Source organism: Delphinapterus leucas, chromosome 6 (genome assembly GCF_059928025.1).
Source record: "Delphinapterus leucas isolate spDelLeu-1000000601 "Yukka" chromosome 6, BTC_Dleu_Yukka2, whole genome shotgun sequence".
Classification (NCBI taxonomy): domain Eukaryota; kingdom Metazoa; phylum Chordata; class Mammalia; order Artiodactyla; family Monodontidae; genus Delphinapterus; species Delphinapterus leucas.
In genome coordinates, this window is record NC_143134.1 from 31,377,163 (window position 1) to 31,394,516 (window position 17,354).

At 48.4% G+C, this 17,354-nt stretch overlaps 1 pseudogene; it reads left to right on the plus strand.

The window, feature by feature from the left end:
* The first annotated feature begins 186 nt into the window (after positions 1-186).
* LOC111167660 (NUT family member 2G-like) lies at positions 187-5,507 on the plus strand (annotated as a pseudogene).
* Positions 5,508-17,354: the final 11,847 nt, after the last annotated feature.

Below are 17,354 nucleotides of genomic sequence, written 5' to 3' on the forward strand. Positions count from 1 at the left end.
TGTGGGCACATAGTTGGACTGAAGTAGAGGGAGAAGAGAGCACTGAACACAAGCACATTTCATCTGGGGAGACTGGGGAGCCTGAAGAAACCTGAGACTGCACTGGGGAGGAGGGGTCATTGGAGGTGGATCAAGAGGAATTTCCCTGGCTATGGAGAAAGGATGGCAGCAAGGATGACAGGTTGATTCCCCACGACGCCTTTGGTGGCTAATGGTGGCCGTGGACCCAGTGCCCCTGGGGCTTGCAACCTCACTGTCCAAGTCAGGTCACAAGGGAGTCCAGTGGAGGCCCCCCAGACTCAGACCTTTATCGTTACTCAGGGCCCCCTCACCTGGAGCACTCCAGGGGCCCTCAGCAGGAGTGCTGCATGTCCTGCACCCATATTCTTAGCAACCCCTGTGATGGAGACCATTGTGACTGCTCCAGCTGTTGGAGTTACTCAGGCTGGCAAGGGAAGCTGGACCCCAGGCTTTCCTCCTCAAGCTCCACCACTAGCTGCCCAGCTGGCCCCTATCATTTGCCCAGTGAACTATGGGCCTTGGCCACATGGCACTTCCAGGGAGGGCAGCCTGGCCACCAACCAGTCCTACGCCTCGCACGGTGACTGCTCTAACCCCCAGAGCATGTACAGTAACTTCCGACGTTGGCAGCGCCTCAAACAACTGGCCTGGAGACACCTTCCCCAGAGTCCTGATGCAGAAGCTCTTTCCTGCTTTCTCATGTGAGTGAACACTCAGGGGGTCGTGAGCTTATTGGAGCTTTTAGATAAAGAGGAACTGGGGATGGACTCGCAGGTTAGGTTTCTAGGGATACTGGAAGCAAGGTCTGAGGGCGATGTCCATGCTATGAGAAGGCACATTGTCGGTCACTGGAAGGCACAAGCCTGCCAGTCCATGACATCATGACTGAAATGTGCCTTTTCTCAACTGACCCCACCACCCTGAGAGTCTAGCCAACTTGCTCTTCCATGATTCTCATGGTAATATGGACTGAAGACTTGCAGTCAGAGAGGGTCGTGCTGTAAGGTGAGGAGCCAAGGAGTGGATGCCGCAGTCTCCTGTGGTGCCGTCTCCTTTCATACAGGACTTGATGTACGTGGCCGGGGGAAGTCACTTCGGAGGAGGGGGAGGAGCGCGGGGCCCAGGAGAGCACTTAATGCACGCCTCGACTTCATTGTTGTGGAGAATTCCACTAGGAACAGGGTGATGGTAGAGCTCTCCTAAGGGCGTGGGCTCTCTCCCACTAGAGCTGTGAGCCTGGCAGGCATTTCCATCCTAAACCTCCGGTCCCTCGTAAAAAGGGGACAATCACACTTCACTCAGAGGACTGGGCAGAAGACTCGCAGCCTTGAAAAGGAAAAGAGCTCCCCAAGGCACAGTGTCCCAGCTGTAGCCTGGGAGTGGATGGTCATCCTCGGTGAGTGTGAGGCGGTGACAGCAGTGGCCGGGAAGGCTTGTCTTTGCCCTCCCAGACCCCTGCCTCTCACCCTCCTGCTGCTCAGTCATGCTGTGTTGAGTGATGTGTGGTCCACATTGGCCGGTGGGGTCAGGCAGGTGGGGGCTGGGCTGGGCACGGAGACTGACGCCAAGGTCTTACAGCCCAGTGCTTCGATCCGTGGCCCGCCTGAAGCCCACCATGATGCTGGAGGGGGCACTGTGCAGGGCCGTGCAGGAATGGCAGCGCAGAAGCAACTTTGACCGGATGATCTACTACGAGATGGTGGAAAAGTGAGTCAGCGTCCCGGGCCCAGGGGCTGCGTGGAGGGTGAGGCGAGTGGGTGAGGGCAGGGTCTGGCCGTGGGGGTGCTCATCAGAGAGGACAAAGGAGGAGGGCTGTCACCCAGAACAGGGGCCCCACAGCCCAGAGGCCCTACTGTCCTCCAGAAACCCCTCCCTCACCTTGAGGGTTTGGGTCTTCTGTCCTTCCTCCACCAGGAGCTCTGCCCTCCCCTGATTTTGACCTACCCTTGCCTTGACATGAAGGTCTCAGGACGGGGCAGGGTGAAGCTGTGAGTCCAGTAGGGGTCCAACTCCGGCCATATGGGCTGGGCCGGAGAAAGAGCTCCACCCGCCAGCCTGCTGCTTCTTTAGTGGTGGGTGGCTGGCGGCCACTGACATAGATTTGGGACCCCCTCTCCTCATGAAAAGTGGCCTGAGTGGGTACCCTGGCATCCCTGAAGAGGCTGGGAAAGCCAGCTGTCATCAACCCAAGGGTCACTAGCCCCTCCAGTGTTTGCTCCATGGTAATCCCCTTGGTTTAAGAAACAAAACCAAACAAAAGAGCGCCTCTCAGAGGAAAGGAAGACCTCTCCTCTAAGCTCAGCATCCACATCGTCCAGCCTCTCCTGAGCCCTGTCTCCAGATCTATGTTCCAGGACTCTCAGTCCCAGCCCAGGGTTCTGGATTCGGGCAAGGACCCCTGTGGGGAACACATGCCTGTTCCAGCCTCTGGCTGTCAGCCCTTCATGTGGTTATGAGTGGGGTCGGGGGGCATGAGGAGGGTGCCCCCTGGGTCAGCCACGTGTCCCATTGACCTGGTTCAATTCAGCGACCTGGGTCTATGCTGTTGAATGCCCTCCAGTGCTGGTGAGGCAGGAAGGGTCCCAGATCTTGTATCAGTTCCAGGAGCAGCTCTCTGCTGTGAACAGCACCTCACAGGGCCTTGACAGCCTCAAGGCATATCCTCTCCCAATCCCTCATTCTTGGCTGCCTTTGTTGGGCTCCAGAACCCAGGCCTTTTGCTCAGGGTGGCCTGTGCCTCCGTCACCCCCCAGGTTCATGGAATTTGAGGCCGAGGAGGAGATGCAGATTCAGAAGTGGCAGTGGATGCAGTGCGCGCAGGACCTGCCTCCTCCAGCCCCACCGAAGCTGGATCCTCGGGGGCCCCCAGCCCCGAAAGTGGGCCTTCAGCCAGGCACCCAGGTTCCCACTGGAGTTGAAGGCACAGGTAACAGGGGCCTAGGGTTGGCCACTGTCCCCACGTGGATCCTTTTCCTTCAAGACAGGGGCATTGGTCTTTCAACCAAAACAGCCACCGAGGCAGGAGGTGGGGGCGTGGGGTCTCAGCTGCCCTTTGTCACTATGGGGTATTGACTTGGTCAGTTTTGTAACTCCTCTCACACCTCCCTGTCAAAGGACCCCACACAAAGTCTGCCTAGGAAGTGGGCTTGATGGGCAGACCCCTAGAAAATTGGAGGTTCCCCACTTCCTTACTTGTGACTCTCTTAGATGCCCCCCTTACCTCCCCTCTCCAACAGTGCATGAGGCTTCAGGTGGTCCTGACCCCACCCACACCCAAATCAATGTCCCCCAAGCAATGCCCTCACCAACGTGCGCTTGGTGGTCAGGAGGTGGACCGGGAGTCCCTCACCTTCCTTCCCTTCCTCCTGCTCTGTCTCAGCCTGTGTTCCCAGGATGTCCAGCCCCAGGGCCCAGCCCTCCCGCCCAAAGCCACACAGGTCCCAGCGGCCCCCAGAGCCCAAGGCACCCAAGGAGATTCCCCCTGAGGCTGTGAGGGAGTATATGGACATCATGGAGGCACTGGTGGGGCCCGTCCACTCAGCCACAGGCGAGTCAGATGCAGAAGGTGGAGAGGACGGAAATGAGCTGAAGCAGGAAGAGGACGGCACCTACTCGGACCCGGGCCTCTTGAGCTACATTGACAAGCTGTGTTCCCAGGAGGACTTTGTCACCAAGGTAGGATAGGCATGGAGCCTGGGGTCTACAAGATGCCAGGGCATGGAACACTCAGCACCCAAGATCTGGTTCTGCTCAGGCCATTGAGACTTAAGCTCAGCTCCTTGTTCCTGAGCCTGGTGTTAGGGGAGGTTTACGCAGATGTATGTGTGTACATGTTTGTGCCTCTTTGTGTGTATGCCTTTGTGTGTCTGTGTATGTGCCTCTGTATATGTGCTCTTTTGTATGTGACTGTGTATGTGCATGTTTGTGTGTGTATGTGCGTGTATGTGTGTGTGTGTGCTGACCATCCCCGCCTTGTGGAGGAGAGTGGGGTGGGTCTCTGCTTTTCACTTTCCCTCCAGGTCTTCTTGTCTCACAGGCTACTCTTGGCCAAGGATGCTCACAGCCTCTTCTTTCTGTCCGAGGTGGAGGCAGTCATTCACCCTCGATTCCTGGCAGAATTGCTTTCTCCAGACCCACAGCTGGATCTCTTGGCCCTAGCAGAGGAGCTGGAGCAGGAGGAAGGGCTCACCCCCGAAGAAATGAGCCAGAGGAGGGAGAGGGACACTCAGGGAGCCAGGGGACCCCACAGGAGGGGGACCCCAGGTGATCCAGGGGACAGGGGAACCCAGATGACCCAGGGGGGCCAGAGGAGGGAGGGATCCCCGGTAGAACAGGGGACACAAGGGACACCCAGGAAGACCAGGGCACGGAGGGACCCCAGTGAACAGGGGAGAGGTAGGGCCCCAGAACTGGAGGGCCACCTGGCGCTGTCCATCCCTCCCCTGCCTGGGAGGCCTGGCATGGGGAAGGGCCCGTTCCGGGGTGGGTGCAGTGCAGGGTGAAAGGAAGGAGAGGATGGGGAGCCAGGAGGGGAGGGAAGGGCACAAAGCTGGGAATAAGGTGCAGGAGGATGGCAGGAATGTCACAGTGTCTGTATTTGGATTCGAGTTCTGGAGTCACTGTCCGTCACTGTCCTCCTCCCTCCTACCAGCTGGTGCAGAAACAACTCCTGGCCTTGAAAGAGGATGAGGGTGTGCGGGCAGCCCCGAGTCACAGTGCACCCGGAATGGGCTCAAGTCCTTCTGAGTCCGACGCCGGCCAAGGTGCCCAGAGGCACGACCAAGACCCCCATCTAGGGGTCAGTGATGAAGCCTGCCCACCAGAGATTGATTCTGAGGCTCCTTGTAGGCTCATCCAAAGAGACACTGGCCTGTGCAGGCCCAAAGCCTTTGTTTCCTCTCGAGGACGTCAGGAGGTCTCTCCATCCTCTCCCCAGGGTCAAAGGCACGCTGGCCCTCTACGGGGACCCAGGGATGCATCTATGCTCAGAGAGGCCTCTCCTGTTCGGGAGGCCTGAGGGCCCAGGGACGGGGCCGGTGAGGACGAGGAGGAGCTCCCCAGCCTGGCCTTCCTCTTCGGCTCCCTGCTGGGTGTCCCAGAGTCCTGCCCATGCCTCAGGCCTGGCCTCCCCTGGAGGTTGGGGGGCCCAGAGTGCTCCCCACGCCCCCTCCCCTCAGAGAAGAGGCCCCAGCCCAGCTCCACCAGCTGCTCCCAAGTCGAGGAAGCGGGCTCTGTTTGGACACCCAGCCGCTGCTGAGAAGCTGCCCATCCCCGGGGCTGGCCTCCGGTGTCTGGGAGGCCAGCCTTGGCTCTGGGGCCGGCTCTCCCCTCACAGCCGAGAAAGAGAAAGCGTGACCTGTGTGTCACAGAGAAGAGTAAGAAGAGGAGAAGAAGCACTGCAGGCAGTAGGGAACAGCTGGGCCGGCCCTCCAGGGCGGCTCCCAGGGGAGCCTAGGGGCTCCTTGTCATCCCAGTGCGGATCCTAGATGATGTGGGGGGAAGGGAGGGAGGGCAGGACCACCAGGGTGGGGAGAGGGAGCGGGATTGTGGGAGGTTAGGGAGGTGGGAGAGGTGGGTGTGGCCAGGTGTGGGTGGGAGCAGGACCTTTGGAGTGATGTATATAAATTGTGAATAAAGATAGTTTTGGTGGGAAATGCTCTCAGGCCACTGTCATCTTGTTCATGTTGAGTTGCTCCACAGAGAGTGATCCTGAGAGGAAGGAAGGATGAGGGAGGCCACAGGAGCTCTGGATCTACAGGTGGCCAAACCTTTCCTCCACATAGACAAGGACTCCTCAGGCTGCCCCTGGGAACACACAGCTCTCACTTTCCCCAGGGACCCCCTCATCATCCCCTTATCTAAAGCCTGCTTGGCTAGGGGCCTTCTGGGGCATCTGTACCATCTTCTGCATCCCAGAACCTTCTGGGGAGGCAGAGCTGCTTTTGTTCCTTTCAGCCCTCTGGACACTCACCAGTTTCTAGGATGGAGCCTGGAGACAGCCCTTGTCATTATGGAGCTTCTCTCTGCTTCCCTGAAGTGGCCAGGTGACGGCGCTGGGATGACCCTCCACTCATCCAGGGTCTCCTGTGTGGGGGGAGTGACCAGAGAGGAAAAGTCTTGGCCATGGGGACAGGACTGTCTGCCTCGTCGTAGTGGGAGCATCCTCTACTCCCACTGGGATTATTGCAATGTGGAGAGTGGTGGACGCAGCTGCCTCTTAATCCCAATGAGGATGCAACAAGGGGAATGGGTGCGGGGAAATTCATGGGGCACCCGTGAAAGGTGTGTATAAGGGTAATGACAGTTGGGCCCCTTTGTGGAACTTGTGGGATTTCTGTGCAGCAGCATCTCATTCAACTGAGGGAGGAGGACCCATCTGGCTGTGGCTGTGGGGACTGGCCTTAGGGGCCTATGGGTGTGCAAAGACACCCCAGAACTATACTGTCCCTTCCCTTTCCACCCATGGCTGGACATGTGTATGTACTGGTATCAACACTGATTTGTATTCCCATATAAAACAGTTCCTCCTAACAAACTATGACCGCATTTCACAAGAACAGCTTGCTCACAGGGGCAGCAGTGGTGGGGGAGAGGTGTCTGTGGCCCCAGATCTGGGTGGGAGCTGGGATCCATGCTGAGGAGTGTGGAGGCCTCAGTCATCCTCCTGTGGGTGCCGGCAGAGACTTCGAATCATCAGAGTAGGGGAAATGACCCACTCATAAGGGTGAGACAAGCAAACAATGAGGGGCAGGGAGCAGACCCCTGCTGTCTCCCCGAACTGCCCCCCCTCCCAGTCTGCTTAGCCCCCATCATAGCCTGTGCTGGCCCACCTCTGAAGCCCCTTCCTCCTAATGCACTCAGATGCTCTGATCCTTTGTGAACCCGCCCTGGGCCTCACCCCCCTTCCCTGCTGGCCAAAGCCTCTTCTCCTGCTTCTGAGTTCTGATTCCTTCCCCAGGACCCAGGCGGGGTTGAGACAGCAAAGACTCCCTAATTCTCCCTCCTCCTCCCTGAGATCTTGACAATCACCTTTGTATGTTTCTATGATTTTAACTACTGTAGATACTTCATGTGAGTGGCTATGATATGTCCTTTTATGAGTGGATTATTTCACTTAGCATAATGTCTTAGAGGTTTATCCACGTTGTAGCATGAGACATGGTTTCCTTTTATTTCAAGGAAGGAAATATTTCATTGCATTTATAGGCCCCATTATCCGTTCATCTGTTGATGGACATTTGGGTTTCTTTACATCTTGGGTATTTTGGATAATGTTATGATGAATGTGGGTGTGGAAATATCTGTTTGAGATCCTGCTTTGAATTCTTTTGGATACAAATCCAGAAGTGGTACTGCTGGATCACATGGTAGTTATATTTTTAATTTTTTGAGGAAACTTCATATTGTTTTCCGTAAGGGTTGTCCCATTTTACACTCTCACCAACAATGAGAAAGATAGCCACCATCAAGAACTTGGTATGTATCCATATTATAAAAATGTTTATGCTTTCAGCACAGCTGTAGATAATCAAAATTATGTATAATAATAATATTTTTGGTTATATATGGTGTCATGTAAATCATATTGCCTTTGGCTTCTTCTTTTAATATTCTTACTTTAAGACAAATTGATATATTAGATGTTCTTTAATTTTTTAATTATTTATAATTTTGCATTGTATGCATACATTAAAAATAATTTATCAGTTCCCTTGTTGGTGAACTTTTATAAATTATAATGTGACAGGGTAATCAATTCCAGAGGAAAAGCTTTTCCTTTCAGAACTTTGAATATTTATTCCATCGAATATGGCTTTTGTTACAGTTTTTTCAAATTATGCCATCAGTACACTGTTTCATGGTGGGTGATCAGTTTCTTTGCTAATTATTTTTTTTAAGTTTGTCTTTTGTCTTTTGTGTTCTCCAGTTTCTTGATGTGTGATTAGTTTCAGATTAAAAAAATTTATCCTCCATGTAATCTATTTTGCTTCACTAACTGATAATACACATTCTTCATCTCATCCAGAACATAATATTATCTTTTTCAAATGTTACTTCTACTCATTCTCTCCTGTCTCTACTTCTAGAACCCTGGATATATGTATATTAGACCATCTTATATATATTCTCTATGTCTTCATCAGCTTGGACGGCTATAACAAAATGCCATAGACCTGGTGGCTTGAAAAACAGATGTAATTTCTTAACAGTTCTGAAGGTTGGAAGGCCAAGATCAAGGTGCCATAATTCAGTTCCTGGTGAGAGCTCTCTTCCTACTTTTCAGATGGTTGTCTTACTGTGTCCTCACGTGGCAGAGAGAAAGAGGGATCTCTCTTGTGTCTTTTCTTCTAAGGGCACTACACCCATTATGAAAGCTCCATTCCCATGACCTAATTACCTCCCAAAGGCCCTATCCCCAAATACATTGAAGGTTAGGGCTTCAACGTAAGAATTGGTGGGGGGGATATACGTCCATAGCATTCTGCCCCTGGTACCCAAAATTCATTTCCTTATTGTATACAAAATACATTCATTCTATCCCAACAGCCTCAAAAGCCTTAACTCATTCCAACATCAACTGTAAAATTTAAAGTCCAAAGTCTGAGCTAAACACCATCTAAATCATATATGGGTGAGACTGGAGGTAGTATTCATCCTGAGGCAAAATTCCTCTGTAGTTGTAAATCTGTGACCAAGACAAGTTAAGTGTTTCCAAATACGATGGTGGGACTGGCATATAATAGACATCCCTACTCGAAAAGGAAGAAATAGGAAAGAAGGAAGAGGTGACAGTTTCCAAGCAAGTCCAAAGCCTAGCAAGGCCAATCCCATTAGATCTTAAGGTATGAGAGTAAGCCTCTTTGGTTTGATGCTTTGCCCCCCAGTCCCGCTGGGGTGGAAACATCATCCCCACAGCTCGGTGGGGCAGCCCCACTCCTTCAGCTTGGTAGGGTGCCACCCACACTGCAGCTCTCTGTAGGGCCTCCACCTACACCATGACTCTCTGTGAGGGCGACAATATCACATTTTGAAACTGAGGCCCCCTGGGCCTGTGGTGGGATTGACAGACCCAATGACCTCGGAATCACCTTTGGGGTCTTTCTTCCCTTTTCTTCAAGAGGAGTACACATTCACAGCCGAATTGCTCTAGTCTCCCATTCTGTAGAATCCAAGAATTCTGACAGCCTTCCCTCATTCTGCCTGGCTTTCTCTGTCCCCTGGTAGTTCAAACTGGCAGTGTCCCTGCTGGTTTAATCCTTCTCTATTCCTGGCCTCTGCTGAGATGACTAATTAAATTAATAACACTCCTGCTACACCCTTCGAGTTTTCTTCAGAACAAGCTTTCTCACTTTCAAATATGGATAGGCTGAGAAGTTTCTAAATCTCTAAGTTCTGATTTCATTTTGCTTAACAATTTGGTCTTCAATTTCTCTCTCTCCTGATGTGTTTTACTGTGAGCGGTGATGAGGAACCAAGCTACTTCTTCCAAACTTTGTTCAGAGATCTCCTCAGATGAATATTCAGTTTAATCACTCACAAGGTCTACCTTCCAAAAAACACTAAAACACAGTTCAGTCGAGTTCTTTGCCACTTTATAATAAGAATTGCCTCTCCTCCAATTTCTAATAACGTGTTCCTCATTTCTGTTTAAGACCTCACCAGAATAGCCTTTAACGTCCATATTTCTATCTGTTCATGATTATTTCTGTATTCTCTACAAAGATGGAGATTTTCTCTCCAGTGTGCCTCTTTTCTTTCTGAGCCATCGCCAGAATCACTTTTAATAGGTAAGGGCTAAAAGGCCTTTATGGTGATCTCAGCTTTTTTTTAGCATGCACTTCAAATCTCTTTCAGCCTTTACCAACCATCCAATTCCAAGGCCACTTTCACATATTTAGGTATTTGCTACTTCTTGGTACCAAAATATGTCTTAGCTCAAGGGACTATAATAAACTACCACAGACTGGGTGGCTTAAACAACAGGCGTTTATTTCTCACAGTTCTGGAGGATGCAAAGTCCAAAATCAAGCCACCAGCAGACTCTAGGTCCATAAACTTCTCATTCATAATTTCTGACCATTTCTTTTCTGTGCTACATTTTAGCTAATTTTTCACATCTATTATCCATGTCATCCACTTCCTCTTTATCAGTATCTGATCTAACTTTTTCCCATTCACTTTGATACACAGATGTGTGATGTTTGTATGTTGAATTTCATCATATACTATAAAATATTCAATTTCAATGGTCAAGATTTACTAACATAAATCATTTTTACTGTTGAAGACAGAACATTCTTAACTGGAACTGGCACTGTTAATACAAGTATATGATAGTGAATAGAAGCCCAAGTAGTACAGTTTGGTGCCACTCCTTGATTTGGGTTAAGGTGCCAGCACTTCTGCCACCTTTGCTTTTGCACCATCAGTACCTATGTCAACACAATTGTTCCAGAGTAAATCATGAGATTAAAAAAGTTTCACCAACAGTTTGAATATTACAGCATCATGTTGTTTGTGATCAAGCATGAAGATCATCAATATTATCTAGTGCTAGTACTAGAAAAATTCAAGAAAAACAGCAAACCCAGTCATTTTTTGTTTCCTTTCCCATTTGAAAAGCTGCAAGCAACATTTTTTTGCCCTTTAAAGGGCTCATATGTCTCTGTTTAAAATATTCCATTCCTCTCTCTCTTTTTTTAAATTCATTAATTTATTTATTTGTTTTTAGGTGCGTTGGGTCTTCGTTGCTGTGCGCAGGCTTTCTCTAGTTGCGGTGAGCAGGCTTCTCATTGTGGTGGCTTCTCTTGTTGAGGAGCACGGGCTCTAGGCGCACGAGCGTCAGTAGTCGTGGCACACGGACTCAGTAGTCGTAGTTCGTGGGCTTTAGAGCACAGGCTCAGTAATTGTGGAGCACGGGCTTAGTTGCTCGGCGGCATGTGGGATCTTTCCAGACCAGGGATCAAACCCATGTCCCCTGCATTGGCAGGTGGATTCCCAACCACTGCACCACCAGGGAAGTCCCAATTCCTCTCTCTTTAAACGTAAAGTGATTGGACTTAAAGCAGTGCTTAAAGTTTACTGGTACTATAATCCTTGTTCAAAATTGCTCTGTGGCATAAGCCACAATGCAGTGAATTGTTGACACCTCCAAATCCCAGGGAGGTCCCTGAGTGCTCTCTCAGGAGGAAATTGAGGTCAGGTGTATCTGATGGCCTGTGTGCTCTCTGTGCTCCTGGTGATGTGTGGGGGCTTTCAGGTGAGTGCAGTGGGTAGACTCATGGACTGTTAGTCTTGGCTGGGGGAGACAGCACTGTCGGGTTTATTTTTCCACATTTGCCTCCTTTTGTGTTGCCTTTCTCCCAGTTGCATTTAGCCTGATTAGAGGGAAGGAGGAGATGTCGGTAGCTGGGCAGGTGGTTCTCCAGGAGCAAATGTCAGGGACGGTTGTATGGGCAAGATCCCTAGGCCCTGTCCTGGCAATCTTGCTGTGCACTGAGCAGTCCAGATGAATGGGGTCCTTGATCAGAAGTCCATGGAACTTTTGGCAATCTGTGCAAAATTTGGGATCTGAGGATGGACTCAGAAATTTCAGCAAGGATTTGGCGGTATCTTACCCTCGGGCTGTTTAAGAGCCCCTGGTTTTGAATGGCATGAAGCACCAGAGAGCCTTTGATCACATTCTATACAGCTGTCCTGTGTATGGCCCTCCAGCAGCAAACCTTCTCTGCTGTGACCTCAGGGCAGGCCCCATCCCCGCCCCCAGGCTCCTGCCCTGTGAAACATGAGGGTGTAATGCAGGCTGATTGTCAGTGCTTGGCTCCTGGCTTGCCTGGCTCAAAGTATGGAGCATCTGTTCACCTTGTGCTGGTACCCTTTCCAGAATCAATGGGCTCACAGCCCAGACATTTATGCTGAGTCTGGGGGCAGCTGTGCCATGAGAAGCCATGTCTTGTCACTTGGCCCAGGGAGCACCTCCTCAACGGACCACACTTTTCATATGGGCCTCCTGCTCTCGTGCCCTCTTGTTTTGTTCTGAGGCAGGTGGTTGTGATGGCCAGTACTGTGGGGTCTTGTGACCTCAGAGCAGACACTGGAGGCTGACTGACCCCACAGAGGTGGACAAGGATGTGGCCTCAGGCGATGGGTCCCTTCTGGGTTTCTGCCTCTCCTCCCTGACACCTGACCCTTGCTCTCAAAAGCTCACCTTTCTGTTGTAGTTGCCTCACCAGGGAGCAGTGATGGGCTTTGCCCTGCTGACCTATACCCTTGGAGTAGGTGGCCACAGCCTGGCTTGTCACACACTGGGGAAATCCTACACTGGGGAAGTCAGGATTGTGCCTTGCTGGGCTTGGAACCCAGGTAGAAAGGTAGATGGTGTGGGTCTGAGGGACTGATGCCCCAGCCGCAGGACAGGTGACTTCTCCTGGGAGAGGTTGCCCATGGCCCCCTTTGGCCCCTCACTCCTGCAGAGGTGCTGATAGACGACCCCTGCAGGCCACAGCCTCTGTGCATAGGATCTGCCCAGTATCACATGAGAAGCCAGGCCCAGGAGCCTCGCTCTCTCTGAGAGCAGCTGGTCATCCCAAGCTGAGGGGCATCTTCTCAGACAGAGGGCACATAGCTGACCTGCAACTGACATATGGACTCTTCCCTGGGCTTTACCCCTGAATTTACCTCCATTCTTGTCTCCTGTCTCACGGCCCCTGCCTTTTCCCCCAGACACCGGAGATCTCCAGGCTTGGGTGGAGTAGGACATGTTGTCAAGCTCAGTGGTGTCCACGTCACCAGCCCACTGGAATCAAGCCCCAGGAAGCCTTTGAGAGAGCAAGACCAAGGACTTTAAGAAGACTAGGGTTAATGTTAAGGAGCATAGATTGTAAGATGAGGAATTTCACTAGTGTTTTTCAACCTGTAAGAAGAACAAAATAGAAATTGCAGAATTGAAACTTGCACAGACATCAAGAAATAATAGTTTACAGGCCTCAAGAAATAATAGTTTAACAAGTGACACATTCACAGAATCAGAGAAAGGACCACCAACCACAGAGTGTGCAAAGGAGGTGCCTAATCCCAAGAGCAGCAGCAAGGCAGGTGCTGGGCAACGTTTTGTATGTAATATACACCAAAGGGAACCTTGGCCAGTGATACCAGGGAAAGGCTATCATGGTGAAGGTGCACTCATCTCCAACACCCTCACTTGAAATCAAAGTATTGGCTGAAGAAACAGACTTGACAGAGAGTTTGGCCACCTGGCCTGGGTTCTCCCTACAAAATGCCATGTTTCTCCAAGAACAGGGCACAATTTTCCAAAAGGAAAATTGAAAGGAGTCACAGTTTTCCGAATCATAGACTGCATATCTTAACGGTACAGCTATTACAAATTTGCACCTTTGTTTGAAGGGAATTGTTAAGTGGTGGGTAGGGAGTGATGTGTTCCAGGGAGGATTTGGGCCCTCTGGCTTGCAGGTGACCCTCTTATCAGACAGGGCAATTCTGCCAGTAATTCATCCCTGCCTTCATTCCTCAGGTGGTAGGGATACAAAGGGATTAAAAGGGGTGCGGGCAGAGGACAGCCGTCACTGACAGCACAGAGCCATCACCTACTGTCTCCTCAACTCCTCTGCCCATATAGCCACCGAGGGTACCAGCTTCTTTCTTTCACGGCAGCTGTTGATAGCACACCATCATCCAAGGTGTTCTTGAGCACCAGCTTTGCATTACTCAGCAGCATAATGGAGAAATCAAGGATGGTCCATGGAAATAGCTAAGGGTCTTGTTTTAGGGCAAACGAGCTTATTCTGCAATATGTGCTTCTTAGTTAATTGGGGTTCGAATGTCCTTCCTTTTATGAAATGATGTTGATAATGTTTGAAAAATAAAAGGTTGGCAACCCCATGAAAAACTATGCTTTTGTCTGAGTGGGGTTGGAGACCAAGAGGGAGTAATGAAAATTATGGCTGTTGAAGTAGTGAGAGGACAGGGCTAACTTGTTCAAGACTGCCTCCCTGTAGGAGGAAGGCCAGCCTTCCTCAAGACTTCATGGACACATAAAGCACCAGAGCCCAAAGTTTGGGTCCCTCTCCTGGACCCTGGATCCCTACTGGATACCTGTGTGCTGGCCCAGAAAAAAGTGTGCAGTGGGGACCCACAAACTCCCCACTATTCCTGTGTCTGTGAACTTCCCCTGATAAACATGACTCCAGCAGCCAGGGTTACATATTTTTTGGGAATTCACTTATGGTTACATGTGCAAAAGACTGAGAACTACTATGTAAAATTAATATTTCAAAACTTCAGTTCAGTGATATTTGAAGGACCTCTATAAAGTAACTAAACAAACATAATTGCATTTTATTCCACTGTGTCCAAAGTCTAACTTTTAAATTGTATAAAAATGAGAGTGAGAAGTAGAGAGCCTCCAAACGTCTGGAAATTAAGATACACACTTCTAAATAATCCATGGGGTTCTTTTTGAATTTTATTTTATTTTTTTATACAGCAGATTCTTATTAGTCATCAACTTAATACACATCAGTGTACACATGTCAATCCCAATAGCCCAATTCATCACACTCCCACCCCCACCCCCCCGCCGCTTTTGCCCCTTGGTGTCCATAGGCTTGTTCTCTACATCTGTGTCTCAATTTCTGCCCTGCAAACCGGTTCATCTGTACCATTTTTCTAGGTTCCACATATATGCGTTTAATATACGATATCTGTTTTTCTCTTTTTGACTTACCCTGTATGACAGTCTCTAGATCCAACCATGTCTCAACAAATGACCCAATATCGCTCCTTTTTATGGCTGAGTAATATTCCATTGTATATATGTACCACATGTTCTTTATCCATTTGTCTGTAGATGGGCATTTAGGTTGCTTCCATGACCTGGCTAATGTAAACAGTGCTGCAATGAACATTGGGCTGCATGTGTCTTTTTGACTTATGGTTTTCTCTGTGTATATGCCCAGGAGTGGGATTGCTGGATCATATGGTAATTCTAGTTTTAGTTTTTTAAGGAACCTCCATACTGTTCTCCATAGTGGCTGTATCAATTTACATTCCCACCAACCATGCAAGAGGGTTCCCTTTTCTCCACACTCTCTCCAGCATTTGTTGTTTGTAGATTTTCTGATGATGCCCATTCTAACTGGTGTGAGGTGATACCTCATTGTAGTTTTGATTTGCATTTCTCTAGTAATTAGTGATGTTGAGCAGCTTTTCATGTGCTTCTTGCCCATTTGTATGTCTTCTTTGGAGAAATGTCTATTTAGGTCATCTGCCCATTTTTGGATTGGGTTGTTTGTTTTTTTAATATTGAGCTGCATGAGCTGTTTATATATTTTGGAGATTAACCTTTTGTCCGTTGATTCTTTTGCAAATATTTTCTCCCATTCTGAGGGTTGTCTTTTCATCTTGTTTATGGTTTCCTTTGTGGTGCAAAAGCTTTGAAGTTTCATTAGATCCCATTTGTTTATTTTTGTTTTTATTTCCATTACTTTAAGAGGTGGATCAAAAAAGATCTTGCTGTGATTTATGTCAAAGTGTGTTCTTCCTATGTTTTCCTCCCTGAGTTTTATAGTGTCCGGTCTTACATTTAGGTCTCTAATACATTTAGAGTTTATTTTTGTGTATGGTGTAAGGGAGTGTTCTAATTTCACTCTTTTACATGTAGCTCTCCAGTTTTCCCAGCACCACTTATTGAAGAGACTGTCTTTTCTCTGTTGTATATCCTTGCCTCCTTTGTCATAGATTAGTTGACTATAGGTGCATGGGTTTATCTCTGGGCTTTCTATCTTGTTCCATTGATCTATGTTTCTGTTTTTGTGCTGGTACCATATTGTCTTGATTACTGTAGCTTTGTAGTATAGACTGAAGTCAGGGAGTCTGATTCCTCCAGCTCCGTTTTTTTCCCTGCACACTGCTTTGTCTGTTTGTGGTCTTTTGTGTCTCCATACACATTTTAAGTTTTTTGTTCTAGTTCTGTAAAAAATGCCATTGGTAAATTGATAGGGATTGCATTGCATCTGTAGATTGCTTTGGGTGTTATAGTCATTTTCACAGTATCGATTCTTCCAATCCAAGACCATGGTATATCTCTCCATCTGTTGGTATCATCTGTAATTTCTTTCATCAGTGTCTTATACTTTTCTGCATACAGCTCTTTTGTCTCCCTAGGTAGGTTTATTCCTAGGTATTTTATTCTTTTTGTTGCAATGGTAAATGGGAGTGTTTCCTTAATTTCTCCTTCAGATTTTTCATCATTAGTGTATAGGAATGCAAGAGATATCTGTGCATTAATTTTGTATCCTGAAACTTTACCAAATTCATTGATGAGCTCTAATAGTTTTCCGGTGGCATCTTTAGGAGTCTCTATGTATAGTATCATGCCATCTGCAAACAGTGACAGTTTTACTTCTTCTTTTCCAATTTCTATTCCTTTTATTTCTTTTTCTTCCCTGATTGCCGTGGCTAGGACTTCCAAAACTGTGTTGAATAATCGTGGTGAGAGTGGACATCCCTGCCTTGTTCCTGATCTTAGAGGAAATGCTTTCAGGTTTTCACCATTGAGAATGATGTTTGCGGTGGGTTTCTCGTATATGGGCTTTATTATGTTGAGGTATGTTCCCTCTATTCCCATTTTCTGGAGATTTTTTATCATAAATCGGTGTAGAATTTTGTCAGAAGCTTTCTCTGCATCTACTGAGATGATCACATGGTTTTTATTCTTCAATTTGTTAATATGGTGTATCACATTGATTGATTTGCATATATTGAGGAATCCTTGCATCCCTGGGATGAATCCCACTTGATCATGGTGTATGATCCTTTTAATGTGGTGTTGGATTCTGTTTGCTAGTATTTCGTTGAGGATTTTTGCATCTGTATTCATCAGTGATATTGGTCTGTAATTTTCTTTTTTTGTAGTATCTTTGTCTGGTTTTGGTATCAGGGTGATGGTGGCCTCATAGAATGAGATTAGGAGTGTTCCTTCCTCTGCAAATTTTTGGAAGAGTTTGAGATGGTTGGATGTTAACTCTTCTCTAAATGTTTGATAGCATTCACCTGTGACGCCTTCTGGTCCTGGACTTTTGTTTGTTGGAAGATTTTTAATCACAGTTTCAATATCATTACTTGTGACTCATCTGTTCATATTTTCTATTTCTTCCTGGTTCACCCTTGGAAGGTTATACCTTTCTAACAATTTGTCCATTTCTTCTGGGTTGTCCATTTTATTGGCATACAGTTGCTTGTAGTAGTCTCTTAGGATGATGTGTATTTCTGCGGTTTCTGTTGTAACTTCTCCTTTTTCATTTCTAATTTTATTG